Below are 14,646 nucleotides of genomic sequence, written 5' to 3'. Positions count from 1 at the left end.
TTGGAATGCACAGGAGCCATTATAATGCAGGCTTCTGCCTGGCCTTGCCTGTGGCCAGCACTGACCTTATCTCGGTTTTAGGGCTTGTATGATTGGGCATGGCTTTTTCAGAAACAAATGACAAAAAGTTAACTGAAAGTGGCTTAAACCGGAAACAGACCTTAATAGCTCTTGGAACAGTTATTGGGATTGAAAGATGAGGAATCAAGTTGACTCTCCACCTCTCTCATCACTGCTTGTCTCTCCTCTATGCCTTTATTAGGAACTGGCTACTCACTGCCCCAGCTTAGCAGCCCAGCAGAAAGAGGGAACTATTTTTCTGTTAGGATCTATATATCAATCTAAGGGAAGGACTGTGGTTGGTTCAATTATTATTGCTGTGAGGGATAGAGACATTCTGAGTGGCTAGTCCTGGGTCTTGTGCTTACCCATATAGCTAAAGGAGGAGCAGGGCTGTCACCAGGAGAAGGGGGAGTGGAAGGCTGCTGTGCAGACAGAACCATAGAACATATTAGGATGTCAGCGGAGTCTTGGGTTATAGGAAGATGAACAACTCATAGGCCTGGAAGGGACTATAACTTCCCTCTTCAGTGATAGTAATACAAATAGCAACGATGATGATAACAGGTAATGTTTATTGAATTATTCTCCCTGTGCTAAGCACGTTCTATTGCTTTATGTGTATCAGTTCATTTAGTCCTCATGACAGTTCTTTGGGTAAGTACTATTACTGTCTCCATTTTTATAGGTGGGGAAACCAAGGCATAGCTAGTGAAGGTCACACATTGAATAAGAGGAGGAGCTAGGGTTCAAGTCCCAGGAGTCTGGCTTCAGAGTGCATGCTCTGATCACTGTGTCTGCTGCCTCTTGTTGGTAGTTCAAGCGGCTGTCTTGCATGCTGCTCCGTGACATGGAGATCACTACCTGCAGAGCTAGCCCAAGCCTGGGTTACACTGCTCTGCCTGTTGGAAGGGGCTTCTTTTTATAAAAAAATTTATTTTATTAGTTTCAAGTATACACTACATTGGTTAGACATTTATATAGTTTATAAAATGATCCCCCTAATTGCTCTTTCTCTCCTCTGGCTCTCTGCCTAGCCAATACATTAATGCTAACTGCATTCCCTATGCAGTGCCCCCCATTCCCATGGCCACATATCATCTACTAATTTATACTTCTTTAACCCTTCACCCCTTCTTCTAGCCCCCCAGTCCCTCTGCCCTCTGTCCGTCATCTCTGTATTTGTGAGTCTGTTTTTGATTAGTTTGTTCTTTTTGTTCCTTATGGGAAGGGCTTCTTTATGTTGCGCACAGATCTGCCTCTATATAAATCCATCCATCATCCGGTGTATATCTTTGCGGTCAGTGTTTCAGGAAATACAAAGAAAAGTCATCCATGAACCTGCCTGAAAGGTCGCCATAACGAATAAGTCACACGTTACTGAGCTCTCACTTCGTGCCAGGCTCTGAGCTGAACCGTAATGTGCATTAACTTCAACAACAACTGTGGACTAGGCACTATTGATTTTTGCCCCCATTTTCCAGAGGAAGCTGCAGCTCAGAGAGGATAAGAGACCTAACTATGGTCAGATGGCTAATAAGTGGCAAAGCTGGAGTTTGAGTTCAGGTCTGTCCAGCTCCAGAGCCTGTGCTAGAAACCACTGCAATCGCCTGTGTCCCCCAGAGGGGAAATGGGTGCAGTTATGGCTGTGACACAGTCAACAGTACAAACCTCCATTGGAGAGGGACAGGAAAAGTGCAACTGTCCTTCCGAGGAGAGAGCTCAGGGAAAGGGGTCAAGGGAGCATGGGGCACAGCGGAAAAAATGTGCTTCTGGGAGGAGGGGACATTTGATCTGGGCCTTAAAGGGGCTAGGATTTGGCATTTGATTCAGGAGGGCTCTCCTAGAGGAGGGAGCTGCCTGGGAAAAGGCATGGAAGGGAGAAGCAGAAGCAGTTCAGTTTGGCTAGGGCTAAAGAGCTGGGTGTGGAGGGAGTACGGCTACTTGTCTTTCAGCTTCACAGAATGAATTTCTTCCTTCCATATTATTCGGAGATGTGAAGAGGTTTGATAGTCTCCAGCAGCACGTAGGTGCCTAGTTCCTTCACCTTTTCTCCCCCAGTGTCAGGAGGGCAGGCCCCAGCTAAATGGAGAACAAGGGCACCTGGGCACTGACAGGTGTCAGTCCTCATTCACCTCCTCCTGACGGTGAATGGGAGGAAAAGTTCCCCTGTGGTCCATGGCCCAGGGGTCAGCCCTTCCTCTGGACAGCATGGAGCTCAAGGAACCAGGATGGTTTCTAGCAGCCTTGGTGAGTCATAGGATTCTCCATCCATCTTTGGGAAGCAGGCTGAAGGGTATGCCTCTAATCTACAAGAGACTCCCTTTACTTCCCCCTCCCCACTCCACATACAGCTAATCTTATCCATTTGGTCAGACGATAGGTCATTCCCTCAGATCCTGGGCTCTGTCCTGAAAGTATCTTCTGATTTTCTTCAAATAGCTCAGGAGGAAAATTGGGGGGAGAGTATGATGTTAGTGCTGAATGCCTCCTTGGTTTCAAAGGATGGAAGAATGGCATTCATATTTATTGAACTGGACTCAAAATGTGTCAGAAGAGGCTTTCACCCCATTTTACAGTTGAGGAAGCCGAGAGTCAAAGGACGAAAAGGACACAGGTGCTGTTGTCACATGAAAGGTGGCTGGATCATTGTCCCTTGTAGGGAGATGTAAGCCAGGGAGACTCAACGAGGATAACTGCCCCTCCCTCCTCTGCGCTTGCCCACCCACTCCTCCTCAGCAGCAGTGGCTCCGAAATGCAGACTCTGGCTGCCTCGCTTCTCCCCAGCCACCCCCCTCCGTGGGTACAGAGCATGCCCCTGGCGTGCTACCTGCCTGAGAGCAAGAGGGGCTGTCCCTGCGGGGCCCAGGCTTCACGAATGTCACCCAGACAAGACCCAGCTGTCCAAGATTCCTTCCATGACCCCCGTTGTCTCTGAGATCCCTGGATTTCTCTGATCCTTCTTGGAGAGATTCCAGCATCTTTGTTGGGGGTTAAAGAGGTAGAGAAGGGTAGGGGAATTTTTTCACTGGAGGGTTCTTCATCTCCATGGCCCTTATCACCTGGCTCATACCTGGACTAGAATCTAAGTTCCTTACATTTTTCTACAAAGGGCTTTTCTATTCATCATCTCATCGGATTTTCCCCATACTCCCTGAGAGGTAAGGCAGGGAGGGTATAATAATTCCCATTTCGTGAGTGGGTTAATTGAGGCTCAGAGAAGGTAAGTGACCTCTCCAAGGTCACACAGCTAATGAGTGGCAGAGCAAGAAGATAGAAGCCAGTGTCCAGGAAACTTGATTTTCCTTCCCATCGCCCAGAGCCGACGGCTATTGGGACAACCTCTGCGACTCTGTCTTTGGTCCAGCCCAGTATATGGGGGCCATGTGCCCAGTTCAAGCCTTCCCAAACTTCCTAAGGTCTGGAGAATAAAGCCTCATTCACCAGTTCTGAATCTGAGGGTTCCCCAGTCCAGCTCCAATCTACTGTTCTGTCAATCTTGGCTGACTAAAAGGTTGGCCTTTTTCTTCTGACAAGGTGGATGAGATTAGCCATTTGCTGGGGGAGGATCTCTCTGTGAGATGTTGGAGGCACGTGCTGCCCAGGGAGCAGATGGGGAAACTGAGGCCAGGGTCAGCACAATCATTGCATTCAGAGCAGCCAGAGAAACAAGACTGGGGGAAAGGGCTTGGTTTGGACTAGGCCAATATGGTGGGCCTCTTTCCCAGAAAATCCACAAGTTTGTTTCACTGGTTGGAACACATTGTCTACTAAGTGTTTACATTTTGCTCAACTCCTGCCCCAGAGAAATTCTTCCTACGGGTGCCTTGCGCTTTCCCAGAAAAGTGGCATCTGGGTCAAACCAGGGAGGAGCCCCGGGTTCCTAAGGAGCATTGAGAGCTGCAGTTCCGCGCTTGCTAATAACACTTAGGATTCTGAAATTAGTGGTGATGGTTGCACAACTCTGTGGACATAGCGTTGTTCTGTTTTTTTACCCCCAGACATCCCTGGAGTTAGGGGCAGCAGCGAGCGAAGGTGCTGAGACTGGTCTCCTGGGCCTCATGTTGGTCTGTGGAAGCAGTGTTGGCTTCTGGAACTTGTTGCTGAACAAGGTTAGTTTCCCCATCTGGTATCTAGGGAAACTAAGACCCGGACTAAGAAAGAAGTTGGCATCAGTCACCAGCTGAAGCCAGCTGTGGGTGCAAAGGGGGAAGCTGGCGACGGCGTGGGGGCAGCATTATCAAAGTAAAATAGCAAACACTCCCTCCTTATGTGTGCTCCTGAGAAGGTCTCAGGAAAGGTCTGAGTGAATGACCGAGGCAGGTTCCTTTCCTTCGCTGGGCCTCAGTTTCCCCTTCTGGATCCACTCTCTATCGTCCTTGGTATTCCTGGTGTTCTTCCATCAGTGAGCCCCTTTTCCGAGGGGCTCAGTGGCCTCATTCGTCAAACAGGAACAACAAAATCATCCAGTCCTACCTACCTCAAGGGTTACTACTGCAAGGCCAGTGAAGTGACCACCTCACTTCAAGGCCACACGAGGCTCCAGCAAATAGGGAGTCTCTAACAAGATGACGTGCTCCTGCCCTGTCGGTGGAATGAAGCTGAAGAGAGCTTGAGCTGCAGATTCAGACAGACTTGGGTGTAAACCCTCGCTCTGCCACCTACTGTGTGGATCGGAACAAGATGACTTCATTTTTCTGTGCCTCAGTTTTACCATCTGTGAAATGGAAACAATCAGAGTTCTTCCTTCAGAGGTTATGGAGCCCAAATGAGAATGCCGGAGAAGTGCATCCTGCATCACACCGTGCCCGGCACACAGGTGATTCGTTAGTAACTGGCAGGCGTCACTGTGTGGTTGATAACCACAATGATGATGATAATCGACATCGAGAGATTGGGATTCTATGGGCACCAGCTAGGCTGGCAATTCTGTTATTCTTATTAATAATCTCTTACATCTGTTTGGCACTTTACAAAGCACGTTCACATCCATCACTGTGTGCGGCCTTCAGAGCACTCCTTAAGGGAGGCGGGACGGCATCAGCATTTCCATTTTACAAATGTCATCGTCTTAAGAGAGGAGAAGGGACTTGTCCACAATTTCGGCTCAGGTCTTCATGCTTTGGGAGCTTCCACTCTTGGCTAAAGGTGCTTTGGGAATTAGCCTCTGAGAAGGCAGCACTGACAGGGAAGTGGTGACGATCGCCACTCACACTGATATTCACTGTAAGTTTTGGAGAGTGAGCGAGTGGGTGACTGAATTAATAACAGAGCGACTGGCTCAGAGGCCCGGGCTAGTCACAGACGCACGCACAGGCCTGGAAGTCCATGCATTCAGTGCGATTGGGGGCAAACTGTCTTTCAGTTCGGGCCTCAGGATTTCTGAAGCTCTGGGCTAGCAGTGTTCTTGCTTGTTCAGTGCAGCCTGGCTGGATCCTGAGCCCCGGAAAGCCAGAATTGTGTTTCCTCTCTACTGTTTCCTGATCCCCCACCCCAACCCCAGTGTTTGGGTCTAGAAGTCGATGCTTCCTCCATTCATTCCTCTACTGAGTCTTGATGTAGTTGGCCTAGTTTTTCCGAATTCCTGCCATATACCAGGCACTGTCCCACGTGCCAGGAGAGAGGTGAACACAGCAGGTAAACGCATGATTGGTGTTGAACAGCAGAACTTTGTGTCAGTCTCCCATAGTTCCCAAAGAGTGGTGAGGACAGTGTCTCAGTTCCTTTGTGGAAGGCATGATTTCGCATTCGAAACAGTGTCTTTGCTGTGGGAGGTGGCATGTGCTGGGAGCCCCGGGCCAGGGGTCAGGCCTGAGCAGTGGTTCCACCTCTGCCGTGGCCTTGCTGTGTGACCTTAGCTGGTCCCTGCCTCTCTCTGGGCTTCCTCTTTCCCATCTACCAAAGGCGAGGATTGATCGAGATATGAGAATAGTCTCTGATGTTTGCGAGGCACTTGCCTGGTCTACGTGTCCCATGCTCACAGGATCCCAGGCCGATGCCGGCATCCCTTCTTGCCCTGGGAGTAGTTTCTGAACTGGGGTCTGAGCTCTGGGAAGAACTGATAGGATCATCAGCTCTCCAGTAATCTGGCCTGAGAGGCCTCCTGCCTGGCCTGTGGGCCCAGCTTCCTCAGTTGGCACCCAAGTCAGGTTCCAGCAAGGCAGCTCCTGACATGTAAGCCAGCCCTGTCCGGCAGGGGCCCTGCACACTGGTGGGTGTACCTGCTTATGCTTTCCTTTCTGGGAGGTGGTGAGAGATGGGGGGAGGAGATGGGGTGAGAGCAGACCTTCAAGGCCCCCTGAAAATATGGAATTGACCCAGCCCCTCCACAGAGGGGTGGTGAAGTTGAAGAGCAGAAGGGCAGGTTTTCCCACATCTCTGCGGAGTGGAGTCGCAGGGCTGCCACAGAGCTACCTGCGAACACAGATTCCTGACCCCCTCCGCCGACAATTGCATCTTGCGCTTAGCTGTTTCCTAGGTTTTGGTCATTGAAGTGGGGGGAGTGCAAGGGACAGAGCATGTGTACCCAGCAAGGCAGAGGGGTGGTGGGGCTTCATCCTGGTGGCTGTGGTTGGGAGGGGGAGGTATATCCATGTGTCATTTTGGTCATATTTTCCTGCCTCCTGTCACGTTTCCTAGATAAGCTCCTTGTTCTCTTGGCCTAGTATCATTGACAGCTGGCATGTTGAGTGTCCAGAGGAGGAAAGGAAGCAGTGGGCAGACCCTGGTGCCCAATGGGGTCAGGAGGCTTGGTGAGTCCTGGCTGTGCCTGGTTCCGGGTGAAGCAGTGGTTCAACTGTGAGCCCCCACCCTGGCCCTGGGGCAGTGTCCTTGTGGCCTGGCTGGCAGGCCAAGGAAGAGCCTCTCTGTGTCCTCCCTGCCTCCTCAGCTCTTGGTGTCTGCAACAGATCTAGTCCCTTGTAACTTTGGGTTCTGCCACCCACACCCCTGCGACTCTAGACTCTGTCAGGCACCCGGACTGGTTTGACAGGTTTCACCACACCCATGAGCAGCTGGGACTAGGGCAGGGCAGGCCTGAGGAGGCAGTGGTGCCCTGTCCTTTCCTCCCCACCCCCAATCTCAGCCTCACCTCTACCCCCTTTCCCACCTGTCTCTAGGGAAGCTGCTGGGGAGCTGCAAAGCAGAAGCCACTCAGACTCCTGGTCCTGGCTCTGCCACTTAGAATGTGACCGTGAGCAAGTCCCTCTCCCTTCTTGGACCTCAGTGTCTTCACCTGTACAGTGGGGCTTTGGGCTGAGTAAGCCTCAAACAGCCACATACTATGATTCTAGTTAAAGCTCTGCCATTTTCCCTCCGTCCCTGGGCAAGTCGCAGCACACTGAGTGCCTCAGGTTCTCAATGCGTAAAGTGAGGGCCGTGACCCTTGCTTGTTTCCTGGGGATGGTGATAGTATCAGCTAACATCCTAGCAAGTCTCCACTGAAATTGTTTTCTTTCTGTCTGTCTGGGCTGCCCTTATCTTCCCAAGCAGAAAGAGAGAGTGTACCTAGAGGTGGGGCTTACTCTAGTTTCCCCTTCCTTCCTTATCCTGAGCCCATAGTTGTATGAGAACCAGGCTTTCCAAGCTTCTCGTGAAGCAGTTAGGGGAGAGTGAGACCCCAGACGGAAGACCTTAGCATCTGCTCTTGACTTTCAAATCAATGTAGGGTCCAGTTCAGGGGAAGGAGAGAAGGCAGGAAGGTTCTACCACGACCATAGCCCTGCAGTTAGATGGGGACCACAGTTCCCCTATCTACAGTGAAGAGCATACAAATCATACGTCCTCAGAAAATCTGAGTTCTGACAATGTAGATAGATCAGCAGAAGGAAGAGTTAGAGGACAGTCCTAGCCTGGGATGAAGATAGAGAGAGAAGGAAAAGGGAATTCATATTTATTGAGCACCTACTATGTGCTAGTGCTATGCCAGTTTCTTTGCATACATACCTGCACACATACACATATATAAGATCTATATTCTCAAGTCTCTTTTCCCAAGTGCAGCCAGAATGATCTTAGGTCATGTCACGCGGTCTCTTTCCTCTGCCCTTAGAATAAACTCTAAACTCCTGACCATGGCCTAGAGAGCCCTCAATAAGCTGGTCCCTGCCTCCCCCTCTCCAGTTATGTATCTCCCCGTTGGTCGTTTACTCCAGTTACAAGGATATTCTACTCAACAAATTCTTCCTCGCCTCAGGACCTTTACATATGCTGTTTGCTCTACTTGGAATTTTGTTTCCCTGGCTCTTTGCAGCCTTGGGTTCTTATTATCTTTTACAATTCAGCTTAATTAGACACCTTCTTCCCCTGCCCCACTGCACTGTTCCCTGTCTCCACCTCTGATTCCTCATAATGCTTATCACAATTTGTTACCATTTTTTCTTTTATTTTAATGTCATATTCACTCTTGACTCTACATTGCGTGGCACAGAGTCGGTATTCAATGAGTACTTGTTGGATGAATGAATGACGAAGTTGTAGGGAAATGAGAGTGCTCGTGGAGTGCCTGGTTTAGGGCATAGCTCTCAGTAGGTGCTCAGTAAATGGCAGCTTTTAGTGAGAACCAACATGGGTGGTAAATACCAACCCATTAATTGGGGCTAGAGCATACACGCATTGGGGCAGGGGATGCAGAGGGCAATTAGGCTAGAAAAGATGAGCTGGTAACAGATCCTAGCAGTCCTGTGCTGCTTAGCCAGAGAGTTTAGACTTTAGAAAGACTTTGGTGGGAGTCTCTGCTGGGGCAGTAATTATAATTATAGAGCCTTGCTTCCGAGGCATGGGCTCAGACACTTTGTGTACGCAGGGAGGCCATGCTATGTGATTGGAGGAACTGCAGGGTGAGGGACACACTCAGAAAGGCTGGGCCCTCTCCAGAGGCTCTTTCTGAGGCCAGTGATTCCCAAGGCCCAGAAGGAAAGGGTGCTGTTGAGAGCACGCTGTTTTGTGATTCCACGTTGCCACCTTACTATTCCTGATGGGGCAGAGAATCGGGGACACCTAAGAGTCAGATGCTTGGATTTCTATTCTGGCTCCTTCCCTTATCAACCATGTGACTTCTTCTAGGTTCATTCACATCTCTGATGCTTTTTTTTTTTTTTTTTTTCTGTAAACAGGCTGCATTTGGTACCTGTCGCATAGGGTCTTGTTGACAATAAATGAAATATTGTAGGGAATGCAAAGGGCTTAGCAGAGCGCCTGGTACATACAGTAACGGTGAGCTGTTATCTTTATTCGACATTGGAGGAGGGGTTCAGAAAGGGCATTTCAGCCTGAGGAAACCACAAGTGCAAAGGCGTGACACAAAGGCATGACACAGGAGGGTGCCTTGGAGTGGCGAGAGTTTGCTGTGCATGTTGGGGACAGCATAAAAAGGAAGTGGAGTGGCAGGCAGGCCCAGCTCCTGTGGGAGACGTATATTGGGCCAGGGGCTGGGACTTTGGGGAAGGAGGCGATGAGAGCCACTGTAGCGTGTCAGGTTGGCAGTGGGAGAATGGGCTGGAGGGGCAAGGCTGGAGGCCCGGAGCCCCACGGACAAGCTGTCGGTTTGGCCCCGGTGAGAAGCGATGGGCCTAAACTCAGGCATGTGGCAGTGGAAAGGAGGGAACAGATCAGAGAATGGGTGATGAGAGAGAGTGGACAGAGCCTGGGGCCTGATGAGTGTGGGGGAATGAAGGGGGAGGGAACGCAGCCCAAGGGATGGCTGCTGGGTTTCTATACAGGGTGGCCGAGGGATTATAGAACTGAAAGCGTGGCGAGCACATGTGGATTTTGATGTCAGTAGTTTGACTTTTCTGGGAATTTAGAAGCTCCCTGAGAGGTCTCTCTTTTTGTTCTGCCCCTCAGCATGGAAAGTCTTTCCAAAATCTTTGAGTAACAAGAGAGCCCGCCCCCATGAGGACACTGCACACCTTCTCCCTGTCAGGCTAGGGACTGGCGGGGGTGGGAGAGGTGGGTGGGGGTGGGTGTGGGGGTGGCTTGGCTTGTAAGTTTCCAAAACTGGGAATTTTATTTGGAAGCTGTTTTTGAGTCCATCGGTTTTCTTGTGATTTTCTTCCTTCCCCTTAAAGTGTGTAGAATGAGGCAGTGTCAGTTAGTGACAAGACTGGGACCAGGGCTAGGCAAACTTTCAAAAGTGGCATAAAGTAAGCTCTTACTTGTCCCTCTCCCCATTTTTCTTTTGGTGAGCGTGGATGAGGAGCTGTTATTTTAGAGAACTCTAGGTCTTAGAGTTACACTTTATAGATGGGGGAAATGAGGCCCCAAGAGAAAGCAGTCGAGACTTGCTTAGGTCCAGTTGTGAATTAATGCCAGAGCTGGCCTGAGGCCAAGTGCCTCCCTTCCAGCTCCGGGCTCTACTGTGGTCCTGCCTTTTAGAGGAATGTGAGGGTGATAAATGGACATACAGCCACGCAGGTCCCCATCCCAAGTCCAAGGTACACACCTGGTGACCGCAGACCCCCAGATTAGGCAGGACATGACTATTGTCCTAAGCCCCCACTCAGAAGCCCATCCATATCCCTTCTGATTACAGAAGCATGGCTGGAAGTTGGGGGCTAAAACCGGAAGGATTAGGTTGGTTCCCTCCTGGGGAGAAAAGGAGAGGAGCGCCTGTCTGGGTGGAGTGGAGTACAGTCAGTCCCGTCTCTACTCCAGCTGATTGCTGTGCTGAGGAAGGCCTTTGTCTGCGTTGCCAGGGGAACTAAAGTTTCTGCCCCCTTCCAGGGCTGTGATTGGCTCCTGGTGGAGCTCCAGCTTTGGTGAATGGAAGGGCCTCTCTTCTGCCTACATCTTCCACAGGTTGAGAGACTGGAGCCAGGTTGGGGTGCCCATGGAAGCACCACGTAGGTTTCTGTGCTTCACCCCTTCAGCTCTAGAGGTTATAGGACCCCTTGTTCATTCACTCATTCATTTATCTCAGGCATCATTCGCTCCAGGCCCTTCATTCTTCTAGGTCCAGGAAAGCTAACCTAAGAGTCAGAGGACCTGCCTCTGAATCCAGGCACAGCCACAGACTCACTCTTGGCCTTGGGCAGGTCCTTGCTCCTCCTTGGACCTCAATTTCCCTACCTGTAGAAACAAAGGCATTGGGCTAAACTTTCTGGTCCTTCCAGCTCTGACTTTCCTCACTGCACCACCCACATCCTCTCCCTTTTGATCTCCCATACTCCCGTGTAGCCTCTCACTGGGCTCTGACTATGTTCTCTCGTGTAGGTGCCCCCGGAAGATACAAAACAGAACAGAGAGTTGCAGCCAGCTCTCAGCGGTTTTTTTTTTTTTTTTTTTTTTGGGTCCCTAGGAAAGTTGTGTTCTCCAGAGCCTCTCCTAGAAGCCCCAGATCCTGCAGCCTCTCTTGCCTCAGCCCTTCCACCTGGACCCAGGCTCAGGGTAATAAGCCAAAGATAGAGAATGATGGATGCCACCATCCCTGCTCACGGCGGGGTTGGGCAGCGTGCAGAACAAAGTTCGCTGGGATGGATGGGGCAGTTGGAAGAGCCCTGGAGCTCAGCAGTCCTGGGTTCCAGGCCTGACTCGGCTACATGCTGGCTGGGCGACCTTGGCAGGGCCACTCAGCTTCAGTGTCTGCATCTATGCCACAGGAATTAAAATGCCACCTCATGGGATTGTTGTAAAAGTTGAACAAGATGATAAGCCTGCTGTGTGGGAGGCACCAAGTCTTCTTCCCTGGTCTCCCCCCTAAAAATGCCAGCTGGAGAAGGGTTTGAGGTGGCAGGACCTTTGGTGCAACGTGACAGACTGTAAGACACTGCTCATTCCTGGCAGTGCCAAAAAGCAGGGAGAGAAAAAATGTTGTCTTGGGTGGGTGATGTCTGAGTGGGGGAGGCGTGTGTCAGAGTTAATGTTTGAATAACACTTTTAAGATCCTCCAGGGGCCTCAAATGAGGATTTTTCAGATGAGCTGAAAATGGAGCAAAGTAATGAGGCTGAGCTCACTGGCAGGAAAGGGGGCGGCCTAATTGGTACTGGCCCTGACTTGGCCTCGCCACACTCATTACTACAAGCTGACCGGGGAGGGTGGCCCCACATTTGGGCAGTGTATTGAAGTGAAGCGATGTCAGTTTTCTTAGAATGGGGGTGTAATGGGGGCATGTGGTAGTGACTTGGCCCTGCTTCTTGTTGACTCACTAGACCGAGGGTCAGAAGTGGCTTCTTAGGTCATTGGCCTTCAGAGCCTGGTTTAGCTTTTAGTTCTGTGACTCTGCCTCCCTCCACCTCTGGGCTGTAGAAGCAGCAGTCCAGATTAGGCCACTACCTACCATAGGTGTGGCAAGAGGCAGGGATGGGACAGTGAAGTAGAATGTCAATTGCTGGGGGACCTTCCCTCCTGTGCTCAATCTATCTGGGGTCTAGGATGAGGAAGGTGGAGAGTGGGAGTAAGGGGTTTCTCAGGAGAAGAAAGCAGGCCGGTGGGTTTCCAAGGGTGGGGGAATAAGGGTGAGCGGGGATGCTTGTGTATCTGCTTACATCAAGGAGGCACACAATCCAAAGGACATGTCTCCAAGGGCCCAAAAGTGAGAGAGGGAGGGGAAGAGAGTGAGGGAGGGGAAGAGAGAGCGAGCGAGATCGAGCACGTGCGTGTGTGCATGCGGGTCCCTGTGGTGGTAGAATTGGTGAGTGGCCCTGTACCAGGAGAGCCTTGTCCTGGAGACGTGAGAAAATCCTGACCACACTGTTCCACAGGAGGCCACCTCTGTGTTGCTTGGGCTGGGACAGGAGTGGATGGCTGCAGGGGTGGTGTGTCATTGCTTCTCCCGGGTGCCTGGTTTGCATTGGAAATGCTGCTCCTGAGGACACGGGTCGCGGCAGGGGCACTCTGAGGCTCCTCGGTATGGGGTGTGTGGGGTCATCATCACAGCCTTCTTGGCACCTGGGTTGCCTCGTGAATGCACGTAGGGACATGGGGCCGAGTCAGGTCACCAGTCCTCCCAGGCCACACCGACCCCGGGGATCCCCGATCCCTTCTCCTTCCTCGGTCTCTGTGGTGCCTTCGTTCTAGCTCTTCCTCTAGCTCCGTGGCCAGCTCTCATTCGCCTGTTCTCCCTTCGCTCCTTGACTGCTCAGTGTGTGGGTTCCTCGGGGCTCCATTGTGGTCGTTGTTTTTTTATAATAACACTGTGGGTTTTTAAAATTATGAACGCAATAACAGTACAGATTTCGGAAAATGGGAAGAGGAAACAATACGACTCCCAAGAACCATCGGGGGGTGGTGTGCTCCCTTCCGCCCTCGCTCCTTTGCTCTCCTCGCAGGTGGCCGTAGTCCTCCCTGGGGCATCTTCAGTGCTGTTCCGCATTTTCCACTGAGCGGTGTATGCGACGCCTCTTTCTGTGTCATTATAGAAGATCCCATCAAATACATGATGCGCTCACCCCTTTTCCTGTTGATAGACATTTGGGTTGTTTGCAGTTTTTGCTGTTATAAATAACACTGCCATGAATATTGCATAAAGTGCTTTTTCTGTATTTCAGACGATGTCTCTTAGGGAAGGGTCCCAGGAGGGGAATTCTGGGTCAAAGACACTTGGTACATCTTGCCAGACTGCTGCACCGCTTTGAAGCCCCAGTGCCCAGGGCTAAGGCGCAGGAACTGTTTCTGATTCCTCTCAGGTCTGAAGAGCTGTTTCCTTGTGTGTAGGTGCTGCTCCGACTGTCCTCTGTCCAGCCCCTCTTTCACTCTAAGATGGGGGGCAGAGTAGGCTGTGTAGTGAAGCTGCCTAGGTTCAAACTAGACTCCCCTCTCCACGCTCTGAGTCTGATGAGGGTGACTGCCCCACAGGGTCGTCATGAGGCTCTATCACCCACGTGAAGCATGGAAGCACACAGCTTGGCACTTAACAGATGCTGAGCCGTGGTGACAATGGTGAGGCCCAGAGAGAGGAAGCCACTTAGTGACTTAGGCCAGTCTGAAGCCGGAACTCAGGCTTCCTGCCTTATGAATGGTCTCTTTCCTTGAAGCCAGCCTACCCCTGGGGATACATGGCTTACAGGGATCAGTGTCCCTATGTTGTTGGAGAATGTGGTAGGAGGACTGAGTCTCTGGAGGGGAGCTCTAAGATGGGGCCTCTCCCTTTCCTCACAGAACTATCCTCTTTTTCTGGGGTGCTGTTTCCTCTGAAGGTATCTCTGGGTTAGAGTTTGGGCACCTGGTGCAAGCCTGTTTCCTGGAGATGCATTCAGGGTATGTTCTGGCCCTTGAGGAAAGAATGTCATCCAGGGCTTCAATCCTGGAAGGAGAGGTGGGCTCTAAGGATCTCTCCTTAGCTGACTGTATTCGTTTGCTATTGTAACAAATTACCACACGCTCAGTGACTTAAAACAACCTAAACGTATTACCTTATAGTTATGAAGGTCAGAAGTCTGAAAGTTGGCCTTATGGGGCTGAAATCAAAGTGTTGGCTGGTGTTCCTTCTAGAAGCTCCAGGGGAGAATCCGTACCTTGCCCCTCCAGCTTCTAGAGGCCGCCCACATTCCTTGGTCGGTGGTCCTCTTCCAGCAGTGGCATCACTCCAGCCTCTGCTTGCATTGTCACACCTCCTTCTCTGACTTTTGTTCCCTGTTTCCCTCTTTCAC

General features: G+C 51.0%; 1 protein-coding gene across 2 annotated transcripts in view; it reads left to right on the top strand.

Annotated features, from left to right (window-relative positions):
• The window catches only part of EPB41L1 (erythrocyte membrane protein band 4.1 like 1), a 117,341-nt gene that overhangs the window by 17,745 nt on the left and 84,950 nt on the right, over positions 1-14,646 (top strand). The window contains exon 1 of one of the 2 annotated variants that reach the window (XM_016148358.2): positions 1,040-4,172. The exons of the other annotated variant lie outside the window; for it this stretch is intronic. The gene's annotated coding sequence lies outside the window, so the exon portion shown is untranslated. Of the gene's footprint in view, positions 1-1,039; positions 4,173-14,646 lie in introns of those variants that run through there. 2 annotated transcript variants of the gene reach the window in all.

This window comes from Rousettus aegyptiacus, unplaced genomic scaffold (assembly GCF_014176215.1).
Source record: "Rousettus aegyptiacus isolate mRouAeg1 unplaced genomic scaffold, mRouAeg1.p scaffold_m13_p_12, whole genome shotgun sequence".
NCBI lineage: Eukaryota > Metazoa > Chordata > Mammalia > Chiroptera > Pteropodidae > Rousettus > Rousettus aegyptiacus.
This window is presented reverse-complemented; position numbering and strand designations above follow the sequence as displayed.